This window comes from Pelobates fuscus, chromosome 9, assembly GCF_036172605.1.
Source record: "Pelobates fuscus isolate aPelFus1 chromosome 9, aPelFus1.pri, whole genome shotgun sequence".
NCBI classification, from domain to species: domain Eukaryota; kingdom Metazoa; phylum Chordata; class Amphibia; order Anura; family Pelobatidae; genus Pelobates; species Pelobates fuscus.
The window spans coordinates 31,101,080-31,126,034 of NC_086325.1; the positions used below are offsets into that span (position 1 = coordinate 31,101,080).

Here is a 24,955-nt window from a genome sequence, read left to right on the forward strand (position 1 = left end):
CACACACACACACACACATTACTATGGCTTAATCTATCAATTTTAATTCAGTAGTTTTGTATCTATACTCTACCAATACTCGTCTTCTGTATATTATCTTTTTTTTTTTATTCATATTGGTATTAAAGTGAAGAGAAGATCAAGCATTTCTATATATCAGAAAATATCAACTTTTAGTGGCTAATCAACGTATATACATTGCATAATACTCCAGTTTTCTCAATTTTTCGATGATTTATTTAAACTTTTAAGATTTACACATATCTAGGTCACAAATGAATGCATTTTGTTACTTTAAATGGAAGAGTATAATAAATATATATATTTTTAAATATACAGTCTACCTTCTACATAATTCACAGATCTATTTTGGATATATATCATAGAACGCCATGGAAAGATTCCTCATTTCTCCTGTTTGCAAATTGTATAACAAACAGTTCTCCACATTGATAGCTCAATCTGGTGCTATTTTAGTAAGCCATATGGAGATATAGGAATATTTTTCCATATTAAAGCAGATCTGTCACCTTCCCAAATCCTCACCAACTCAAAGTAACGATCCATCTTTGCCGGATTTGCATGATTTTTCCTCCCCCGTTAATTTATGCCACCCATTTTCGTACGCTGGGGTGCCCTTGCAGCCTCAGAAGGAGGAGTGAGAGAAGCACAGACAGCTAAGTGAATAACGATGTGGGATTATCCACAAAGGCACAACAAGGCAGTCTAAAAAATTTTTTACAAAATATTAGAAAACCACTTTTCTTTTAAAAGCAAACTTTCTCTAATGTCACCAAATTCTGATCTTTGTCACATTTCCTGCAACACAGGTAAGCTAAGCCATTTTAATTTTGCTAGAAAGTTACTAAGGGTCATGATGTACCAGGTTGCGGGCTTGGAGGTAAATTAGAGCTTACTAAATGTATCACGATTCGTAATACAAGATTTCACTTTCAATTTGCATTTAGAGTGTCAGCAGGATGACACAGTGTGACTTAGAGCCATTCATCTTGGAAGAGACTCGAGGTAGTCAGTGGTCGTTGTGTTTCTCTCGTGGTATGTGTCAGTCGACATCTACAATAATATACAATATATGATTAGTAAGTGATGACCATTCATTTTGCTACATAATTTATAATTAACTACATTTTCATAACAGTAATTACTCAGTTATTTCTATAAAAGTACAAAATGCCTAAAAATGATTCGCTTTACTTACCAACCCAATGAAACCATAATTCATGAAACCTTTAAAGACTGTTTGCACAGTCATTGATTTGTAACATGTGGGACTCTGCATAGAAGATTAGATAGGAATCTCTAAGCATAGTGCCACCATCTTGTGAACACTGTATAACATGTCCTTTAGCACTCTAACCTTAGCACGGGTTACTAATCTCTCCTTCTCCTAAATGCAGAGTAAGGAGGAAGGGTAAAACCCAACCAATGTCTGACTCTCTTCACAACCCTTCCCAGTCACAAAATGCATCTGTAAATTTAAAATGGAACTCCTATTAATTTCAGGAAACCTAAGGCATGTTCGTCTCAATATTGCACGGAGGCCTCAGTACAAAAAGTGAGCAAATGGCTACTACAGTTAGCTCATATTGCACAGTGTGACATCTCACAGAGCAATATTGAATTTGAACACGCAACATGCCCATTAAATTAACATTTAGATCATGAGAAATAGATAAATGTATAAACACATCATGTAAGAAGATTTAGCTCAAAATCACTTCAGTGAGTTGATTTTTACACTACAGTATATAGCTTTATAGTTATAGATTTCTATAGATTGTTTTACTTTATATTTCTCCTGTAGATGCAAATACAGACAAAATGTAAATGGACATGGTTACTTAGACACAAATGGCCAACAGTCTTTTAATCATTTTTGGAAACAAAACAAGCTTTATTTGAATGTTGTGCAGACAATATTGACACACGGCTAAGAAGGAAGAACACGTGACTGGACTGCTATACTACACAATATTACTGTGAACACAAGTGGAATAAAGCAAACTCTTTATCATCAGTCTTGTTATTTTATTACCATTTCACTCAATTCTTTACCTGGTTTTAACTCTGGTCCAACAGGTGTGCATCTAACATAGCTTCTGGCTCAGCCACTAGTAGACGTGCCAACTACAAAGTGGGAGCAGTGCAATTTCTTAGCCATGGCACTGTTTCCATTTTGAAAGGCTGCAAGGGTGACATCAATGGTGAAAACCACTCCAAGTAATGCTTTAATAATTACTATGGCTGTCTGGTGGAAGAAGATCAGGACAGAATGCCTGGAATGGCTATGAGGGACCTTGTCTGAAAAATAAGGTGTCCTCCACTTCAGTATAGTTGACCATTGGTTTAAAGATGCCCACATTGCCAGTCACTGTGGTTGGTATAGACCAGGCTTCCCTAAACTCCGGCCCTCCAGATGTTTGCTGAACTACAACTCCCATGATTCTCAGCCTATCTATTTCATTCATAGAATCATGGGAGTTTTAGTTCAGCAACATTTGGAGGGTCGGAGTTTGGGGAAACCTGGTATAGACACTAAGAGGACACTGAGGCATATACAACACTCATAGTCATTCTGGGACATACACAAAGAGAGTCTGAATGTTAGCCGAAAAATAACTAAAACAAAATAATGCATAATACAAACTCTGCATTAACAATAAAAGACCAAATAAATATTATAGAACTGGGAAATGTAGACCTACCAAGTCCATAACCACTAAAGGTTGATGTAGTGGTTATGGTGCTAGGAAGCTGTCTCTGAAAATTCACCTTTTAAATTCTTTGTTTTTGTAATTTTAATTTAAGTTACCCAGGCTCAGCCTGTCCTTCCAGTTACCAACATAAAGGGAAACAGCTCCTATCTGGTTTTAGCTGTTCTCTCAATGCTGTGCTCTCTTCACAGTTCTAAACCTTATATAACCTTCTACAGAGTAACAATTGCTGCTAATGAAGGATTTGGGGTCAAATAATGAGAGACAACATTTGAAAATGACATTTTCTGTCACACTGGGAAGAAAGACTGGATGACCTTTGTACTTTTTCAGTCTTGCACTGCTAGCCCTCCAGACCACAACTATATTGTAAAAGTAATATGTTACCTATTATTGAGGGACTCTTTAACTATTCAGCTATTAAGTGTTGAACATTCCACGCACTGCATAATAAGAAAAACAAAACAGTTTCGAACTGGCACTAAAATAAGTACTTTTGTGCGCACACAGAAGCAGATACCTCTGGATATAAATCAGAGAAGGATTAACAGCCATCGGACAGCTACCAGTTTGTGGCCCCCCCTAAGTTTTCACATACAGATGGTTAATAACGCCAACCAAATTCATGGTACTAGGGACGCTGTCTACCCCCTGGGCCCTAGGAAACCACCTAGGGCCACTTTGTGGATAATCCATTTTAAGAAAGCGTTATCATAATGTTCCTGCCTCCATCCCTGACTAACAAAAAGCTATTTTTTTTTAAAAAAATAGCGGTCTGGACGAAAGGCAAAATACATTTGTAATTATGTTGTCCATGGCTTTCTTTTTTCATAAATTGGAAATAGCATGATTTTTACTTATTAAAGGGACACTATAGTCACCAGAACAACTACAGCTTAATGTAGTTGTTCTGGTGAGTATAATCATTGCCTTCAGGCATTTTCATGCAAACACTGCCTTTTCAGGGAAAAGGCAGTGTTTACATTGCCCATCGGGACACCTCCAAGTGGCCACTCCTCAGATGGCCACTGGAGGTGCTTCCTGACTCAGTGCTGCACAGTAGGCAGCTCTGCCGTTCAACGTCCCCACGCTCTGCATGAGGATGCGGAATTTTCCTCATAGAGATGCATTGATTCTAATTGCATTGATTATGATGCTGATTGGCCAGAACGGTGTTTGGTCCCGCCCTCTTGGGAAAGCATTGGATTGGCTAAAAACAGGCAATTCTAATTATGTCACCAAGGGGGTGGGGCCAGTGCCAGCGGACCCACACAACGCTTGAAATAAGGTGAGTTTTTAATGCTTTTAAGGGGGGTAAGGGGGGGCAACATTTTTTAACATGAAGAGTATGGTTGTAGTGCCTCTCCTCTTAACTTGGTATTTTCTCTCTGCTTTATGGTCCATCCTGCTAATCCCAACATAACTGATGACATCAACGTAGCCTGCAAGTAACCAAAGAAAAGATCTAGATATACAGTAAACAGTCATTCGGATTACGCAAAAGTACACCTCGAATTATCACAGCACAGCCAGGATATAAATATGTTGACATATATTTCCATATTGTTCTTAGAAAAAAAAATTAGGGTTACAGACTTCCTTTTTAAAAATAAAACATGATCCTCAAATTTGGCTTGCTTACACAACATCGTGGAGTTATTCAGTAAGATTTGCGATTTGCTGAGCTAGACAAACAGCAAAGACCAAAACAGAAAGACCAAACCAAAACAGAAAGGTCTATCCACAGACGTGCAATGTCTAATTGTGTGTAATAAGTGACTTGGAGAAAATTGTACACGTTGGCGGTGTTCACTAACAATGTTTTAGCTGAATTAATTAACGTAATCGAGACAGTTTCAGCTGATTTTGTGTTAAAAACATCCAACTAACTCATACAGGTACAACATTTTGCCTGACCACAAACCAATTACTATTTAATTCAGTTTTTTAAAATGGTCTGTCCAATTCAGTTTATTAAAATGGTCTCCCAATTCAATTTATTAAAATGGTCTCTTTAATTCAGTTTATTAAAATGGTCTGTCCAATTCAGTTTATTAAAATGGTCTCTCCAATTCAGTTTATTAAAATGATCTCTCCAATTCAGTCTATCAAAATGTTCTCTCCAATTCAGTTTATTAAAATGGTCTCCCAATTCAGTTTATTAAAATGGTCTCCTTAATTCAGTTTATTAAAAAGGTCTCTCCAATTCAGTTTATTAAAATGGTCTCTCCAATTCAGTTTATTAAAATGGTCTCTCCAATTCAGTTTATTAAAATGGTCTCCTTAATTCAGTTTATTAAAAAGGTCTCTCCAATTCAGTTTATTAAAATGGTCTCTCCAATTCAGTTTATTAAAATGTTCTCTCCAATTCAGTTTATTAAAATGGTCTCCTTAATTCAGTTTATTAAAAAGGTCTCTCCAATTCAGTTTATTAAAATGGTCTCTCCAATTCAGTTTATCAAAATGGTCTCCCAATTCAGTTTATTAAAATGGTCTCTCCAATTCAGTCTATCAAAATGTTCTCTCCAATTCAGTTTATTAAAATGGTCTCCCAATTCAGTTTATTAAAATGGTCTCCTTAATTCAGTTTATTAAAAAGGTCTCTCCAATTCAGTTTATTAAAATGTTTTCTCCAATTTAGTTTATTAAAATGGTCTCTTTAATTCAGTTTATTAAAAAGGTCTCTCCAATTCAGTTTATTAAAATGGTCTCTCCAATTCAGTTTATTAAAATGGTCTCTCCAATTCAGTCTATCAAAATGTTCTCTCCAATTCAGTTTATTAAAATGGTCTCTCCAATTCAGTTTATTAAAATGGTCTCTCCAATTCAGTTTATTAAAATGGTCTCTTTAATTCAGTTTATTAAAAAGGTCTCTCCAATTCAGTTTATTAAAATGGTCTCTCCAATTCAGTTTATTAAAATTGTCTCTCCAATTCAGTTTATTAAAATGGTCTCTTTAATTCAGTTTATTAAAATGGTCTCTCTAATTCAGTTTATTAAAATTGTCTCTCCAATTCAGTCTATCAAAGTCACCTGACTAAAGCTATGTGAGCATAGCGCAAGATGGATATTTAAAGTCTATCTCATACTCATGCTACTCTCAAAGCACCAATAGTAGGGAGGTATAAGGACCATATGAAATTGTCTTGAACCGACTATTAAATCTCTCCTTGAGCTGACTGACTATGAAGTTTTGTTTCTTGAGGACAAGCACCAAAAAGCAGATTACTTAAACTGTCAGCAATTAAATAGTTAAACTGAATAGATATGAATTAATACATAAATAAATATTAACAAATGAGGGGGACATGAGAAACCCTCCAAACCATGATGCAGCCATGAACCTGCCTCCTCATCTTCCACATCTTCTAATAAGGAAGCCCAGTGCATAGCTTAAGAATTATCAGTAAAGGTGTTGTGAGGATATATCATCCCCCCGGGCCCCTATGAGATGGGTGTAGGTGTGTTTTTAGGGCATTCTCAGCCTCTTGGTACACAGCGATGCCAATGCCATCCTAATGACACAACCAGAGGGATGTATTGTGTGTGTATTTGTGACTATGTGTCGATGTGTAGATGTTTAAATGTGTTACTAAGTATGTGAATGTGATGGTTAGTTTTACGTGTGTGCCTTATTATATTATATACACGTATGTATGTGTGTGGGCAATTATGTACGTTTGACTGGCTGATTAGAAGGGAGAGAGATGTTAGGCAGCAAAATGTCTTGTACTAAATGTCAGGTACTAAGTAGTATTAATCCCAGTACTCCCATTACTCGAGAGATGCCTGGTCTTTAATAATATTAAACATGCCCCCTAGGTACCAGTGGGAGGTCCAGTTCTTCTTGTACAGTAAAGCACTCCCTAAAAATAACCAGAGGAAAGTCCAGTTACTATTACACTAATTGGTGCCAGCTCCTAATTACTAATATCCCAGGAGTTTAAAGAATTAAATTACCCCATCAAACAATGTCAAACAATGCCAATCAACAGTCATCAATAAAAACAAACAAAAAACTGGAACAGCCCAGCCATTCAGATGTCTTTCAGAGTTAAAATCTCTTGATTTTGCAATCACTCTGATGTTACACATCTTTCTCTAGTTGCATTTTTTTTTTGTCTGTTTTATTTTTTTAGTTTTTTTTACTTTTTATTGTCCTCTCTTTGTGTCACATGACTAGGTTTGGTGTTATCAATAGTAAATGTGATTTTTTTTTGTCCAGGGATTTTACATTTAACAACATACAGCAGAGCCGATTAAAGGGCATATTTAATTTAAATTATGTTGTAATGCATAAGTATTATTATTATTATGTAAAATTATTTATAAGGCACCAACGTATTCTGGAGTGTTGTACAACAGGGCTGTGTGAATCTGTTCACTGTAAAATGGGATAAGAACCTAGCAAGTCGTTCATCTAAACACAGGGATTGATACCTTTATTCCTATGTAAGGATTAACACTTTGAAGCCTTATCCAGAGTTGATTAGGCAACAGTAACACTAATGTTATTGGGATGGAACGACAGAGTCGAACAATACATTGACTGGCAGGACATGGTTGGGCAACTCAAATTGATTTTTTTTTTTTTTTTTAGGGAAGGTTATTGGACGCCTCTTTCTAGGCTCTGTGACTCCGGCTGTACCGCACATCACTTGCAAAATTCTAAGTGAGAATTCAGAGAGAAAGGAAATTATTAGACATTCTAGAGAGGTTTTTTCCCAACAAAAACTAAGATAGAGGTCAATGAATAAGTATGTGCAGGCTGGAACTTAAATCCTCTGGGGTGACTGTAGGCTAATTAATAATTAATGCCAGAGACACGCTGTTTGAAATGCAGATGTGATAACTGGAGGCCTGGCAGAGCTGTTCAGAGGAAGCAGATTTGGATACAGCAGGGAATAGTCCCTCCCTTGCCGGCTGGCTCTGAACGCAGACCTGGGTGCAAAACAAGGCCTGTGGTTTAAATTATATTCCCCTCAGCTCTTAATTACCTGAACCTGCTTTGAAGTTCTTCTCTTTTTATCCTGTGCATGAAAAGAGATTGGTTAAGCCATGGGACTTGATGAGATGATCAAATGCATTGGAGAGAAACAGTGAATGAATATATATATATATATATATATATATATATATAATATAAAATTACTATTATTATTTATGTGCACACAAAAATATTGTGATATACTAGCTCTATGCATCGGATTGTCTAGGACTGTCTTTGTATTTATGTGTGTGTGAGAATGATGACAATCAGATTTATATATATTGAAGTAGAGAATGAGACCGACTGATGGATTGAGAGAGAGTAAGAGGGAGTGTATCTGATAGGGAGAGATGGAGAGACAGAGTATTTTTATTTTCCCTCTCTGGGTGTGTCGTTCATACATGAAATATGAATAACGCAGCACAGGCATTAGTATTGCTAGTATTTTGCTAGTATTTTCCAGGAGTTCTCGTTACACCAGCAGATATATATATTATCCTCATAATACTGATCAGTAAACCTCCACCCTCCCTAATACAGAACAAGCCATCCTTACGTGTGTTACTCAAATCACTGACCTTGAATACTCCCATCAGTGTGTATTACAATGGGGCCATCAACATCTACATTTTACATCATCAGTACTGATCAATAACTCCAAATTCAACACTGGCCAGTACCCTAATCCACTGGCCAGTACTAAATAATCATTAGTCAGTACCGTAAGTGGGATAAACACTGGCCAGTACCATTGTCCATGCTCTTGTTCTCTTTTGCCTGGACTACTGCAATACTCTTCTCAGTGGTCTTACATGTTCCCAGAGTGCACCACTGCAATCTATAATGAATGCGGCGGCGAGGCTCATTTTCCTGTCTGCCAGCACCTCTCATGCCTCCCCGCTCTGTCAGTCCCTACATTGGCTCCCAGTTAGATATAGGGCTCAATTTAAAATTATGGTGCTTTCTTACAAGTCCCTACATAATGCTGCTTCAACCTACCTATCCTCCCTAATACACAAGTATGTCCCGTCGAGGCCCCTACGCTCTGCCAAAGACCTACGTCTATCCTCTGTCTGTACACCCACCTCTAATGCTCGCCTACAAGACATTTCCAGGGCTGCACCTCTTCTGTGGAACTCCCTTCCCTTCTCCATAAGAATTTCACCCAGTCTCCACTCATTCAAAAAAATCATTGAAAACTCACTTCTTCAAGACATCATATCAATTAAAATGTTATCAGGTTTTCATCCCCCACCCTCCATGACTCCTCTCCTCCAACTGTCAAAAATTACCTACTAAGCCCTCAATTAATACATTTCTAACAACCTACTTCATACTCCTACTTTTACCCTCTGTGTCGCTATACCCCACTCCCTCTAGAACGTAAGTGGGATCAACACTGGCCAGTACCATTATTGAAATATTCATTAGTCAGTACCCTAAGTGGGATCAACACTGGCCAGTACCATTATTGAAATAATCATTAGTCAGTTCCCTAAGAGTTATCAACACTGGCCAGTACCATTTTTTAAATAATCATTAGTCAGTACCCTAAGTGGGATCAAAACTGGCCATTACCATTATTGGAATAATCATTAGTCAGTACCCTAAGTGGGATCAACACTGGCCAGTACCATTATTGAAATAATCATTAGTCAGTTCCCTAAGAGTTATCAACACTGGCCAGTACCATTTTTGAAATAATCATTAGTCCGTACCCTAAGTGGGATCAAAACTGGCCATTACCATTATTGAAATAATCATTAGTCAGTACCCTAAGTGGGATCAACACTGGCCAGTACCATTAGTGAAATAATCATTAGTCAGTACCCTAAGTGGGATCAACACTGGCCAGTACCATTATTGAAATAATCATTAGTCAGTACCCTAAGTGGGATCAACACTGGCCAGTACCATTATTGAAATATTCATTAGTCAGTACCCTAAGTGGGATCAACACTGGCCAGTACCATTATTGAAATAATCATTAGTCAGTACCCTAAGTGGGATCAACACTGGCCAGTACCATTATTGAAATAATCATTAGTCAGTACCCTAAGTGGGATCAACACTGGCCAGTACCATTATTGAAATATTCATTAGTCAGTACCCTAAGTGGGATCAACACTGGCCAGTACCATTATTGAAATAATCATTAGTCAGTACCCTAAGTGGGATCAACACTGGCCAGTACCATTATTGAAATAATCATTAGTCAGTACCCTAAGTGGGATCAACACTGGCCAGTACCATTATTGAAATAATCATTAGTCAGTACCCTAAGTGGGATCAACACTGGCCAGTACCATTATTGAAATAATCATTAGTCAGTACCCTAAGTGGGATCAACACTGGCCAGTACCATTATTGAAATATTCATTAGTCAGTACCCTAAGTGGGATCAACACTGGCCAGTACCATTATTGAAATAATCATTAGTCAGTACCCTAAGTGGGATCAACACTGGCCAGTACCATTATTGAAATAATCATTAGTCAGTACCCTAAGTGGGATCAACACTGGCCAGTACCATTATTGAAATAATCATTAGTCAGTACCCTAAGTGGGATCAACACTGGCCAGTACCATTATTGAAATAATCATTAGTCAGTACCCTAAGTGGGATCAACACTGGCCAGTACCATTAGTGAAATAATCATTAGTCAGTACCCTAAGTGGGATCAACACTGGCCAGTACCATTATTGAAATAATCATTAGTCAGTACCCTAAGTGGGATACAAACTGGCCAGTACCATTATTGAAATATTCATTAGTCAGTACTCTAAGTGGGATCAACACTGGCCAGTACTATTATTGAAATAATCATTTGTCAGTACCCTAAGTGGGATCAACACTGGCCAGTACCATTATTGAAATAATCATTAGTCAGTACCCTAAGTGGGATCAACACTGGCCAATGCCATTAATTGGATGTGTACTTGCCAGTACCCATAATGAATTATCACAAGCCAATACGTTAAATTGGATACACATTTGAAGATAATCAAAACTTGCCAATACCGTAAATCCGGGCTTAAAATTTTAAGTCTTTCTCAACTGGTCTGGTTTTAAAAGGTCTATGGTACATTTTCACTAGCCAATGGCTAGTGGCAAGTGGAAATTTCAAACCCTGCTGTGAATTATATCAACACTGGCCAATACAGTTAAAAGGATCTTTACTTGCCAGTACTGTTAATGAAATAAGCACTAGTTAATACCCTCATTTGGGTAAATATTGGCCAATACCATAAATAGGATCACCAATAGAGATGTTGCGAACATAAAATTTTACGTTCGCGAATGGCGAACGCGAATTTCCGCAAATGTTCGCGAACGGGCGAACCGGGCGAAAGGCCATAGACTTCAATAGGCAGGCGAATTTTAAAACACACAGGGACTCTTTCTGGCCACAATAGTGATGGAAAGTTGTTTCAAGGGGACTAACACCTGGACTGTGGCATGCCGGAGGGGGATCCATGGCAAAACTCCCATGGAAAATTACATAGTTGATGCAGAGTCTGGTTTTAATCCATAAAGGGCATAAATCACCTAACATTCCTAAATTGTTTGGAATAACGTGCTTTAAAACATCAGGTATGATGTTGTATCGATCAGGTAGTGTAAGGGTTACGCCCGCTTCACAGTGACAGACCAAACTCCCCGTTTAATGCACTGCAAACAACCGCAAACAGTCCATTTGCACAACCGCAAACTCCCCATTTGCACAAGGTTGGATACCAAGCTTGCCATGTCCCGTTCCTTGTCCTCACTGATGACAACATCATCATCATCACACCGTACGTCCATGTGTGTAATGCTGCCTGACTGAGACATATCCCTGTTATCGACATCCTCTGGCAATAATGGTTGTGCATCACTCATTTCTTCCAACTGATGTGTAAAAAACTCCTCTGACAGATCAAGTGAAGCGGCTGTGGTGCTGGTGTGTCAGGATCGGGACAGGGATCCAACATGCAGAGTACAAACAGTAGCCAGATACGTATACCGGACCTTAGAATGGCCGGACTAACGTAAGTAGTACAGTATAGAATGGTCAAAGACAAGCCGAGGTCGAGGGTAACAGAAGACAGGTAAGCGAGAGACAAGCCAAATCAAGGGTAACAGAGATAAGCAGAGTAAGGTAAACAAGCCGGGTCAAAACCAAAAGGGATAATAGAATACACAAGCACTGAGTGACTAGAACAAGCTAGAACCACGACAGGGCAATGAGCTAATGAAAGAAGCTCTGTTAAATACCCTGTTCAGAGCAGTAACCACGCCTCCAAGGCGTCCTGATTGGTCCTGCAGCCATTGACTGACAGGTTGTTCCGGGGGAGTGTCCTGATGACTACTTCCTGCCTAGATGCTGTAAAAGGCAGTCACTCCCTCGGGCCGGCCTAGCATGACCGGATAGACCGCGGGGAAGGGAGCCATCAGACCGTCTGGATGGAGGAACAGCTAAGTCTCTACCTCTTTCGGAGGTAGAGACCACAGGTACCCTGACAGTACCCCCCCTCTCAGATACGCCCACCGGGCGGAATGAACCGGGACGAGATGGGAAGCGAGAGTGATACGCCCTGCGGAGACGGGGAGCATGAACATCCTCCTGAGGTACCCAACTCCTCTCCTCAGGACCATATCCCTTCCAATCAACCAGATATTGTACTCTCCCCCGGGAGATTCGAGAATCAATAATAGAGTTAACCTCATACTCCTCCTGACCCTCCACCTGAACGGGGCGAGGAGGGGCTATTGTGGAGGAAAATCTGTTACATATGAGTGGTTTCAGTAATGAAACGTGAAACGAGTTCGGGATGCGTAAGGTATTAGGAAGAGCTAAACGATACGCAACTGGATTGATACGGGTCAGCACCCTGTAGGGTCCAATATAACGAGGAGCGAACTTCATGGAGGGCACTTTTAAACGGATGTTCCTCGTGCTCAGCCATACCCTATCACCTGGAACAAAGACCGGAGCCGCCCTTCTACGTTTATCAGCGTGTTTCTTGACCAACATAGAGTTGTGCACAAGGATTTGTCGAGTTTGATCCCACAACTTCCTCAAATTGGCAACATGAACATCAACCGACGGCACCCCCTGGGAAGGGGAATCCGAAGGAAGAATAGACGGATGAAAACCATAATTCATGAAGAAGGGGCTTGAATGAGTAGAATCGCAAACGAGATTGTTGTGTGCAAACTCCGCCCAAGGAATCAAACCGACCCAATCATCCTGGTGTTCAGAAACAAAGCATCGTAAATATTGTTCAATTTTCTGGTTGGTACGTTCAGCAGCTCCGTTAGACTGAGGATGATAGGCAGAAGAAAAGTTTAATTTAATACCAAGTTGAGAGCAGAAGGACCTCCAAAAGCGGGAAACAAATTGGGAGCCTCTGTCCGATACAATTTGGGAGGGTATCCCATGTAGGCGAAAAATCTCCTTAGCGAATATCTCTGCCAATTCGGGAGAAGACGGGAGTTTAGGCAGGGGAATGAAGTGTGCCATCTTAGTAAACCTGTCAACCACGGTGAGGATAACAGTCTGTCTTTTAGAGATAGGTAGATCGACAATAAAGTCCATGGCCAAACAGGACCATGGTTTTTCTGGAACCTCCAAGGGTTGCAGGAATCCACATGGAAGCGTATGGGGTTGTTTGGTTTTAGTACAAACTTCACATGCAGCGATGAACTCCTCAATATCCCTCCGTAAAGCAGGCCACCAGAAGTCCTTAGAGATCAACGCGTAAGTTTTGCGAATACCAGGATGTCCCGCCATCTTGCTATTATGTAAACACTGTAAAAGTTCCAGTTGAAGAGCAGGAGGAACGAAATGACGGCCCGCAGGAGTCTGTTTAGGTGCTAAATGTTGCAACTTAATGATCTCGGCCAGTAATGGAGAATGAATCCTGAGATTCGTATTAGCAATGATATTGCATTTCGGAACTATAGAAGAAAGAACTGGTTCAGGTACAGTAGAAGGTTCATATTGGCGAGATAATGCATCGGCTTTAGAGTTTTTAGAACCAGGTCTGTAAGTCAGTACATAATTGAAGTGAGTCAGGAATAAGGACCAACGAGCTTGTCTAGAGGATAAGCGCTTAGCCTCCCCAATATAGGACAAGTTTTTGTGGTCCGTCAAAATCGTAATAGGGTGTAGGGTCCCCTCCAACAAATGTCTCCACTCCTTTAAGGCTTTAATGACTGCTAACAGTTCCCTCTCCCCGATGTCATATCTGCTCTCAGGCCCAGAAAATTTCTTAGAGAAGAAACCACAAGGGTGTAACGGTTTATCCACCCCTAACCTTTGAGACAGAACAGCCCCAACTGCTGTCTCAGAAGCATCGACCTCGAGCAAGAAAGGCAGAGTCGTATCAGGATGGACTAGAATGGGAGCCGAGGCAAAAAGTTCCTTGAGAGTCTTGAAAGCACCCAGAGCTTCCTTAGACCAGAACTTAGTATCAGCCCCTTGTTTGGTCATATTGGTAATAGGCGCAATGATAGAGGAGTATCCTTTAATGAAGCGCCTATAGTAGTTGGAAAAACCAATAAACCTTTGGATAGCCTTGAGTCCTTTGGGCAAGGGCCAGTCTAAAATAGATTGGAGTTTTACAGGATCCATTTTAAAACCCTCCCCAGAAATCACGTATCCAAGAAAGTCTACCTGAGACTGATCAAAACTGCACTTCTCCAATTTGCAATATAGACCATGTTGCAGCAGCTTGTGTAATACCTTTCTGACCTGTCTATGGTGAGTCTCAATCTCCTTAGAGTGTATTAGTATGTCGTCCAGGTAAACAATAACACAATCATGCTGAAACTCCCTAAGTACCTCATTAATCAAATCTTGAAATACTGCAGGAGCATTGCATAGTCCAAATGGCATAACAGTGTATTCGTAATGGCCATACCGGGTATTGAATGCCGTCATCCACTCGTGACCTTGCTGGATTCTCACCAAATTGTAAGCCCCTCTGAGATCTAACTTGGTGAAGATTTTGGAGCCCTTAAGACGATCAAATAACTCGGCAATCAGTGGGATAGGATAGGCATTTCTGACAGTTATTTTATTCAAGCCTCGGTAATCGATACATGGTCTCAGCGTGCCATCCTTCTTCTTAATGAAAAAGAACCCAGCCCCGGCCGGAGAAGAAGACCTCCTGATGAATCCCTTTTCTAAATTCTCCCGAATATACTCCTCTAGAACAGAGTTTTCCTGAACAGACAAAGGATATACATGGCCCCTCGGAGGCATAGTGCCGGGTAGAAGCTTAATCTTACAGTCAAATGACCTGTGTGGAGGCAAAGAATCGGCATTCTTCTTGTCAAACACTGCCCTTAAGTCTAGGTAAAGGTCTGGTATTTGTCTTTCTGTGGACTGAGTAGGATTCTCCGGTATGTTAATATTAGCTAATGGAGAAACCTTGCACAAACACCGATCCTGGCAGCCCTGGCCCCACGAGAGTATCTCTCCTAACTCCCAATCGATAATAGGGTTATGTTTTTTCAACCATGGGTACCCCAGAACTATGGGAACGGAAGGAGACGAAATGAGCAGAAGAGATAAATTCTCCACGTGTAGGATACCCACATTTAAATTAATGGGTATGGTCTCACGAAAGATAACAGGGTCTAGTAGTGGTCTACCATCTATGGCCTCAACGGCCAAAGGTGTCTCCCTTAGCTGGGACGGGAAATTGTTCTTACTAGCAAAGGCTTGGTCGATAAAATTCTCAGCAGCACCGGAATCTATCAATGCCATAGCCCTTACTACTTCCTTCCCCCAAGTTAAGGAAACTGGTAGCAGAAGCCTGTGATCTTTATAATCAGGAGTAGAGGACAAAATAGAAACACCCAAGGCCTGTCCTCTAGAGAGACTTAGGTGCGAGCGTTTCCCGGGCGGTTAGAACAGTTCGAGAGTAAATGACCCTTGGCTCCACAATACATACACAAACCCTCTCTTCTCCTGTGCTGTCTTTCCTCCTCAGAGAGGCGGGTATACCCTATCTGCATAGGTTCAGTAAGCAAAGATATCGTGGAGTCAGGACTTGGAACAGCGGGAGCTAACCTAAAAGAAGGTCTCTGGTTCCTCTCTCGAGTGTTCTGTCTCTCTCTTAGACGTTCATCTATACGAGAGATGAACGAAATTAAATCCTCTAAATTCTCAGGGAGTTCTCTGGTAGCAACCTCATCAAGGATTACATCAGATAGGCCATTCAAAAATACATCCATATACGCCTGCTCATTCCACTTGATTTCTGCCGCCAGAGACCTGAACTCTAGTGCATAATCCACCAGTGTTTGGTTCTCCTGTCTCAGGCGCAACAGTAATCTGGCTGCATTAACCTTTCTACCTGGAGGGTCAAATGTTCTTCTAAAAGCAGCTACAAATGCGTTATAGTTATAAACTAATGGATTATCGTTCTCCCATAGTGGGTTGGCCCATCTCAGAGCCTTCTCAATGAGTAGGGTGATAATAAATCCTACTTTTGCCCTATCTGTAGGATAAGAGCGAGGTTGCAATTCAAAGTGGATATTAATTTGGTTTAAAAAACCACGACACTTCTCAGGAGCCCCACCATAGCGTACTGGGGGGGTAATGTGAGAAGAAGCACCCACTGTGGCTACCTCTAGACCTGAACCGACAGGAGAAACAGGGGTATTACGTATCTCCTCTGGTGGGTTATTGGCACAAGCTAATAGAGCCTGTAGCGCAAGCGCCATCTGATCCATTCTGTGATCCATGGCTTCAAACCTAGGATCAGGAGCAGCCAGCTGACTGTTTGTACTTGCAGGATCCATTGGCCCTGTCGTAATGTCAGGATCGGGACAGGGATCCAACATGCAGAGTACAAACAGTAGCCAGATACGTATACCGGACCTTAGAATGGCCGGACTAACGTAAGTAGTACAGTATAGAATGGTCAAAGACAAGCCGAGGTCGAGGGTAACAGAAGACAGGTAAGCGAGAGACAAGCCAAATCAAGGGTAACAGAGATAAGCAGAGTAAGGTAAACAAGCCGGGTCAAAACCAAAAGGGATAATAGAATACACAAGCACTGAGTGACTAGAACAAGCTAGAACCACGACAGGGCAATGAGCTAATGAAAGAAGCTCTGTTAAATACCCTGTTCAGAGCAGTAACCACGCCTCCAAGGCGTCCTGATTGGTCCTGCAGCCATTGACTGACAGGTTGTTCCGGGGGAGTGTCCTGATGACTACTTCCTGCCTAGATGCTGTAAAAGGCAGTCACTCCCTCGCGGCCGGCCTAGCATGACCGGATAGACCGCGGGGAAGGGAGCCATCAGACCGTCTGGATGGAGGAACAGCTAAGTCTCTACCTCTTTCGGAGGTAGAGACCACAGGTACCCTGACATGGTGTTGGTGGTGGCGGCAGGCGGGCGAGTGGTAACTTGAGAGGTGCCCGAAGCTAAGCTGGAGGAGGATGGTGCGTCAAGGTTCAGAGCGGAAGCTGTAGAAGATTGTGTGTCATGTGTTAGCCAGTCAACTATGTCCTGAGAACTCTTCGAGTTCAGGGTACGTGGCCTCTGAACACTGGGCATTATTCTAGGGCCAAAGGGAATCACAGCACCACGACCACGACGGCCCCTGCAGGGTGGCCTGCCTCTGCCTGTCATTTTTTTTTCGATTAGTGGTACTATGCGTGCAAGCTATTGTGACAACAGATCTGAGTGGCACTGTGCACTGGCAGAAGTTGGCAGAGTAGACGCTGTAGGCCTGACACACACGCTTGCAGACAACTGCTATTCAATCTATTACAGTCAAAACTGTATTTTTTTTTTAAATGTACACTTTTGTTACACCAGATATGAGTTGCCCAGCGTGACACTGTGACCTGGCAGGCCCTGAAACGCACACGTGTGAAGGAAACTAACTGCTATTATTTCACAGTCAAATTTCTAGTTTTTTTTTTTTTATGTACACTACTGTTACACCAGATATGAGTTGCACTGGTGTGACACTGTGCCCTGGCAGGCCCTGAAACGCACATGTGTAAAGGAAACTGACTGCTATTAAATTTTTTTTTTTAAATGCAAGCTATTGTGACACCAGATATGAGTGGTGGCACTGGGCAAGTGGGCACAGTATACGCTGTGAGCCTGACACACACGCTGGCAGGCAGGCAGGCAACTGCAATTAGATTACACACACAAAAAAAAGCAGACTGATGTTCTAGCCCTAAAAAGGGCTTTTTGGGGTGCTGTCCTTACAGCAGAGATCAGATGAGTCCTTCAGGACTGTAGTGGACACTGAATACACTAGCCTAGCTATTAATTTCCCTATTAAATCAGTAGCAGCTACACTGTCCCTCCTCTCACTAAGAATGCAGCTTCCGGGGGGTGGGGCCTAGCTGTCATGGAGTAAAGACGCACTTCGTGTGAGCTCCCTCAATATCTCACTTTAAGCAGCTATCAACAAGCGAATTTCACCCCAGAAGGGGATGACCCAGCAATGTTGCTCCTACCTGACTGACCCGACATGCTTAGTAGCGGTCAGCAACTCGACAGAGTCTTACTTACCTCCGCATGGCAAGTGTGGCCTGGTGCTCACCAGGCAGGAGAGGCGGCCGATCTCCCGATCCTGGGATGCCCAGGAGCAGCTACTTCCCGGCAGGAGCTCCGTTACCCCACCCCCTCGGACCGGTGGGGGTTATCCCTGTCCACCCTTGAGAGGCTGTCTGGAGCTAATGGACGCACAGAGCACAGCCGCCCAGGCTGACATACTCATCTGCGACCCTCCAATATGGCAGCAGACGCGTGTCCTCCTGGTACCAGCAGAGCATGGCAGGATATTGAGTCTAAGCTGGACATACTCTTTAATCAATTTTGGAAGCAAATAACAAGCAGGCAGCCCCAACAAGCTCCACCACAGCCCCAACAAGCTCCACCACAGCTAAGCGAAGCAGTCCCCATTAAAATCCACCAACGCAAAAGGCTTTGAAGACGGGACCGGAGGCACAAACAGAAATGCAGAGCCTGCCCCACATCAAGCACTCGCCTCCACCTTAAGCCACCACAATCCCGCACCGTACGTGAAGCACCACCGGGACAGATCCGACCACCCGACAAAACAAGCTTCCACCACCTCAAGCCGCGAACCCGGCACTCAGCCAGAGACTTGCCTTTGTTGTTACAGGTATCAGGGACTCCCAGGGTCTGCACCTGGCGCCCAGAAGGGATCGGATGAGCACAAGCAGTAAACAGCAGCATGTCCCACTATAGCCGATCCTCCACACCATGCCTTTGATCACATGAACTGCTCTCTGCACATTAACTGATCGTAAAGTAGCAAGCGTTTAAACATGTCATTATTTCACCTCCTAAAGAGTTTATTGTCGTAGTTCCTTACATGCCTTTACCTTAACCGTTCATGTATTATGTTATTCACTAGTCTCATCTCATGGGGCGACTCACACTTGATTTATAACTAGTGGTGGAGCTGCTGATATAAATACACAGTTGATAACGTGCAAGCTACACCCTAAACATGACAGCCATCTTTCACAATAATGTACTGCTATATACTCATACCCTCAGTGCAACTAGCCATGATATACGCATGTTCAGCCTAGCATAATCAAATATAACACACTTCTGTCTATAAAAAAATAAAAAATAAAGAATGCAGCTTCCGAATGAATCTAAAATGGATGCTGTCCAGGAGGTGGGAGGGTCTGGGAGGGAGGGTCTGCTTCCGATTGGCTGGAATGTGTCTGCTGACTGTGAGGCACAGGGTCAAAGTTTACTCAATGATGACGAATAGGGGGCGGAACGAACATTGCATATGTTCGCTGTCCGTGGTGAACGCGAACAAGCTATGTTCGCCAGGAACTATTCGCCAGCTAACTATTCGGGACACCTCTAATCACCACTAGCCAAGTGCTGGTTACGTTGTTTGGCGTGCTTCTTAAAAACAAGGCTCTCTTTCCCCCTCCTAAAAATCTACATTTAAAAAAAATAAATAATAATTTGCGTTATTGCAGTTTTGTGGAACAGATGAACATTACATCTGCAATATATCCCTCTGTTTTCTTGCTAAGAAATTTTATTTTTTTAGATGATATAATTAAACTTTTCAAACTGTTAATTCAATAACGAATAGTAATGATTTTTGCTGTTTTGTTTTAACCTCTTAGTGACCAGACCGTTTTTAAATTGTCTTATTATTAAGGACCAGGGCTGTTTTTACATTTCTGCTGTGTTTGTGTTTAGCTGTAATTTCCCTCTTACTCATTTACTGTTAAATAGTCTTTCAAAAAATACCATTATTTTCATCATATCATATAATTTACTACAAAATATTTCTAAAAAAAGATGAAAAAATTGAAAAAAAAAAACACTTTTTCGGAATTTGAACCCCAAAATCTGTTACGCATCTACAACCCCCCCAAAAAAAACCATGCTAAATAGTTTCTACATTTTGTCCTGTTTTTACAAATACCCAATGTTAATGTTCTTAGCTTTTCTTTTACAAGTTATTGGGCTATAAGTACAAGTACGACATTGCTGTTTCAGTGATATTGTAATACTGCTATCTGTCATAAATCTCTGAATCACACCTCACATGTACATATTTTTTTAAAGTAGACAACCCAGGGTATTCAATATTGGGTATGTCCAGTATTTTTTAGTAGCCACTTAGTCACAAACACTGACCAAATTTAGCGTTCATATTTGTTTGTGTGTTAAAAATGCAAAAACTATTATGAACGCTAACTTTGGCTAGTGTTTGTGACTACTAAAAGTGGCTACTAAAAAAAAACTGAACATTTCCCATTTGCAAAACCTTGGGTTGTCTTGTTTTGCAAAATGGTATGCCATCATGGGGGTAATTATCATTCCTGGGCTACCATACGCTCTCAAAGGCAACATAATCAACCTGGCAAATTTCAATGTGAAAAAAATGAAAAAGCAAGCCTTGTATTTGACACCATAAATTTCAAAAGCACTATAAAATCTGTACATGAGGGGTACTGTTAAACTCGGGAGACCTCGCTGAACACAAATATTAGTGTCTATAAAAGAGTAAAAGGTATCACAACAATTATATCATCAGTGAAAGTTCCGTTTGTGTGTGAAAAATGCAAAAAACAACTTTTACTGACAATATCATCGCTGTGATATGTTTTACTGTTTTGAAACACTAATATTTGTGTTCAGCGAAGTCTACCGAGTCAAACAGTACCCCCCATGTACAGGTTTTAGAGTGTCTTGGCAAATAAAATTCTCTGGAATTTCGGCCTTGGTTGTCAGGCAGGTTCCAATATCAATAAAATGACTTCTTTTTTAAAATATTACATAAATATTCACGCAGAATTTAAATATATATACATATTTATATATTGGAAGTCTACGTGTATATTTATGAAATTATTTAGGTCATTATGTTAATGAATATATGTATAGTTCATATTATATTTATTTATTTATTGATATATACATAGATAAATGTATTTTGATATATATATTAATATCAAAGTACAGTTAGAATAAAATTACATATATATATATATGAAATATTATTTGTATTGTAATTTTTACATGTTTTATTCATTTTCAATTAATTATTATAATAATATATATATATCTATACACAATATATATAGTTTATATATATTATATATACACGTGTGTAATTTTACTCTAAGTATATTTTTATATTAATATATGTATATATTAATAAAATAATACACTTAGTTTGATGTTATATATAAGATATATAAATATATATACATATTATATATAGATATAATATATGTATATATATCCCATATATATACATATATATATATATTATTTTTTATTTTAAAACTTTTATTTTAAAGTTTTATTTTAAAACTTTTTTTATGTTACAGCAGCAGGGAGACTGCCTACACTATGGACGCCTATTGTGGCCATGTGACCGCTCTTTCAGAGCGATCATATGGCCAAACGGTGGCCTAATATGCAGAGGGAGGACTGTCTGAGCTGTCAGACAGTCCACCCTGATGGAGAGGAACACCGAACACCCTCGGGGGAATGAATAGGAATTTTTATTAGTTTAATTTTTTTTTTTTTTTTTATTATTTAATCTTCACTGAGTGCCTCGACCCCTCGAGGCACTCAGCACACAGGCAGAGTATCAGAAGCCTGCCCAATGCTCTATTACACAACCGGGCGCCACGTGGGGCAACCCGGAAGTTATCGCTCCTGAGGAGCGATCACCCAACGGCCCGGCAGTCAGGAGAGGTATTGCAGGATGCCTCGACATCGAGGCATCGCTGCAATACCGTTAGAGCATCTTGAAGCGATAACGATTGCTTCCAGCGCTCACATTTGCCGCGGACGTACCAGGTACGTCCGAGGTCGTTAACGAACATTTTTTTGTCAGACGTACCTGACTTTCCCATTTTTCTGAAATAACACATTGATCGGACACTGTATGCTAATACTCTGAAACATTTCTCCATTCAAACAAAACTTCAGTCTGTATTCAACTATTCAATTTTCAGCAAGTAAATGTAAGTTTAAAAAAAACAAAAATAACCTGGTACAGGAAGAGTTAATTAAAGGGTTTAATTGTAAAAATGTAATCTAAGCTATTAGTAGGTATATTACAAGGGACATTACAAGGGAAAAAATTGAGACAATTAAAACTATATACAAACAGCTAAAATTAACTAAATAAAATATATTTTTCATAAAAGCATATTAAAATAATAAACATATACTGGTAACAATTAAACCATTCATTATGTCTGATAAATTGTATTACATGTATTTATATATAGAGAGAGAGATAAAAAAATATGACATTTCTGCCTTTTGTTTAAGGGCAGATCATGCTTCAAAATCTTAAATTGCCAGAGCTAAGTGGGAGCTACCCTCTCGAGCCCTACCTGCTCCTTTTTTTATTTTGTAGCTGAAGCAGTTGCAACACTGGATGAGTGTAGGCCCTAGAAATGGTGCTATTTGAGTCCAAGGACAAAACGGTGTGCCCCCACCCCTGATTGTCATAACCTTCAGACCCATGTCCACACACCTCGCAACATAACAGATGGACAAAGAGGAACACTTAGCGTGTGTGGCCAGGGGCAGAGCTGTTTTGAGAAATTTAAGTTGACTTACTAATAACAATTTATATACTTTAGATCAGTAACAATGTATCTTATTTACACAGACTGATTTCTAAACACATTTATTGTAGTTTAAAGACACATTACTGGGAGTATTATTGCTGTGGAGCTCTGTTATACATGTATACACACCAACAATATGGAGCTCCTAAAAAAGAAGGACATCGAGATAGAAAAGAGGGGCAGAGAGCTTTGAGACCAAAATAGGGACTGTCCCTTCTAAATAGGGACACTTGGGAGGTGTGCGTACATGGTGTTCTCCTATCACTGGTTACAACATAATAAATCTAAACATTCCTCATTGGAAAATTCATATTTAAGCTAGCTCTCTCATTGATAACCAAACATGTATTCCTAACACTATAATTTCTTACTAGCTCTGTAGGTGATCCCACTCGTGTGTAAGAGCTTGAAAGGTGAGTATTACTTTCTGCTTTCCTTGCTGCAGCTCTGCCTCTTTTTCTGAGATCATAAAAATTGATGATCTCAGCCAATCCAATGCTTCCCCATAGAAGAAAGTGTCATGCTGCAATAACCAAATGCTGCTCTATGATCTATAACCGAGTTTAACTAGATTACAGCACAGGAAGTGCCTTCAGTGGCACCAGGAAGACATTCACTAGAGGTGTGTGAAACCTGCAATGTAAACATTGCCATTCTGTAAGAATTAAAGGAACACTAAAGGCACCCACACCTTGTCTCAATGAAGTAGTCTGGGTGCCTTTAGTCTCCCTTTAATTCACACCCTTAAGCCACAACTCAAATTGTATTGCTCCCCCACCCATTACCTTTCCCCAGATACCATAGAAGATTGGGTGTCCTGTGTTAGCCAGTCAACTATGTCAATCACCAAAGTCTAATTAAAGTTTTGGTCGAATCGATTCAATCAAACCAGATTTTTCCAGCATGAACAAATCTAGTAGATTTCTTATATTAGAAGGAGGTATTGAATGTTATTCTCAAAAAATATACAGTATATATAATATTTGAACAAATATACACATAGTAAATCGCAATATATGAAAAAAGATAAATTAAAAGACAACTGTCATCACATTTTTTTTAAAGTTTATTACGTTTTATAAAACTTAGAGGAACATTATAGTGTCAGAAACTCAAACATGTATTCCTGACACTAGAGTATTATACTAACTGTTTAGCTCCCCAAGATCGCAGTAAAAAGATGCTTAAACTCATCTTTTTACCCATGTCACACCGGTCTCACTGCAACTGGCCCTGCCCAGCTTGTGAGCGAAAGCTACAGTGTCAAGCAGACGGATTGTGAGAAACAGACAAAAAAGAGACAAGACAGTCACAGGCAAACGTTAGGACCCAGGTAAATTGTCAAACTATGCTAACATGGATTATCTAGCTTGGGCTCGGGTTTTCAATGTGTACCTTGCTCCCATACTAGTCCTATGGTGGCTGCCCCATGGTGACTGCATTGAAGAGAGGCAGATTTATCAAGTCACTGCTAGGAGTCAGCATGGAGGGTGCAGGCGGAGGGCCCCTAATCATGGTAGTCAAAAGTTGCAAAACATTGTGAAATTACTTTAACTGCAACCATGACAGTCTGTTCTTCGAACTAATGGAAATAGCAGTCTGCAGGAGCAGGCCGTTTAGAGTGGCCATCGCTGCAATACACACACCCCTTCCTGCCCTCTGTACGACCATTCAGGGTGACAGGCAGAGACTGACAGGATTTTACATTTGTTCTCATTATACCCATGATGCCATGCTTGTGTGGTGGGTTTACATTTTAGTATCCCTGCGTTACCCTACTGCTTTGTAGAGATACTGGGCAGTGCGCTAACTGCTGGCTGAATAAACTCTAGAAAGGAGCAGGGAGTCATTGCTCCTGGTGGGGAAGACGGACACACGTAGCTGCACGTTGGGAGGAAGAGATACCAGACAGTCACTCAGTGCAATGTTTATGATCCCAGGCAGCTAATTTCAGAGAATAACATTATTAGTTTAAAATAGAAAAGCACTATGTATTCCCCCCCCCCCTTCCCACATTTTTCCACCCAAGGCCCAGGTCTAGTCTGCCCATCTATCTTAACTATGAGATACATTGAAACCATGAACATGTACAA

General features: G+C 40.4%; 1 long non-coding RNA gene across 1 annotated transcript in view; it reads right to left on the reverse strand.

Moving 5' to 3' along the window:
* Positions 1-847: 847 nt before the first annotated feature.
* The window catches only part of LOC134573553 (uncharacterized), a 43,793-nt gene continuing 19,685 nt past the window's right edge, over positions 848-24,955 (reverse strand). The window contains exons 2-3 of the long non-coding RNA XR_010085332.1: positions 2,077-2,205; positions 848-1,074 (exon numbers count right to left, since the gene is read on the reverse strand). This is a non-coding gene — a long non-coding RNA (uncharacterized LOC134573553). The remainder of the gene's footprint in view (positions 1,075-2,076; positions 2,206-24,955) is intronic.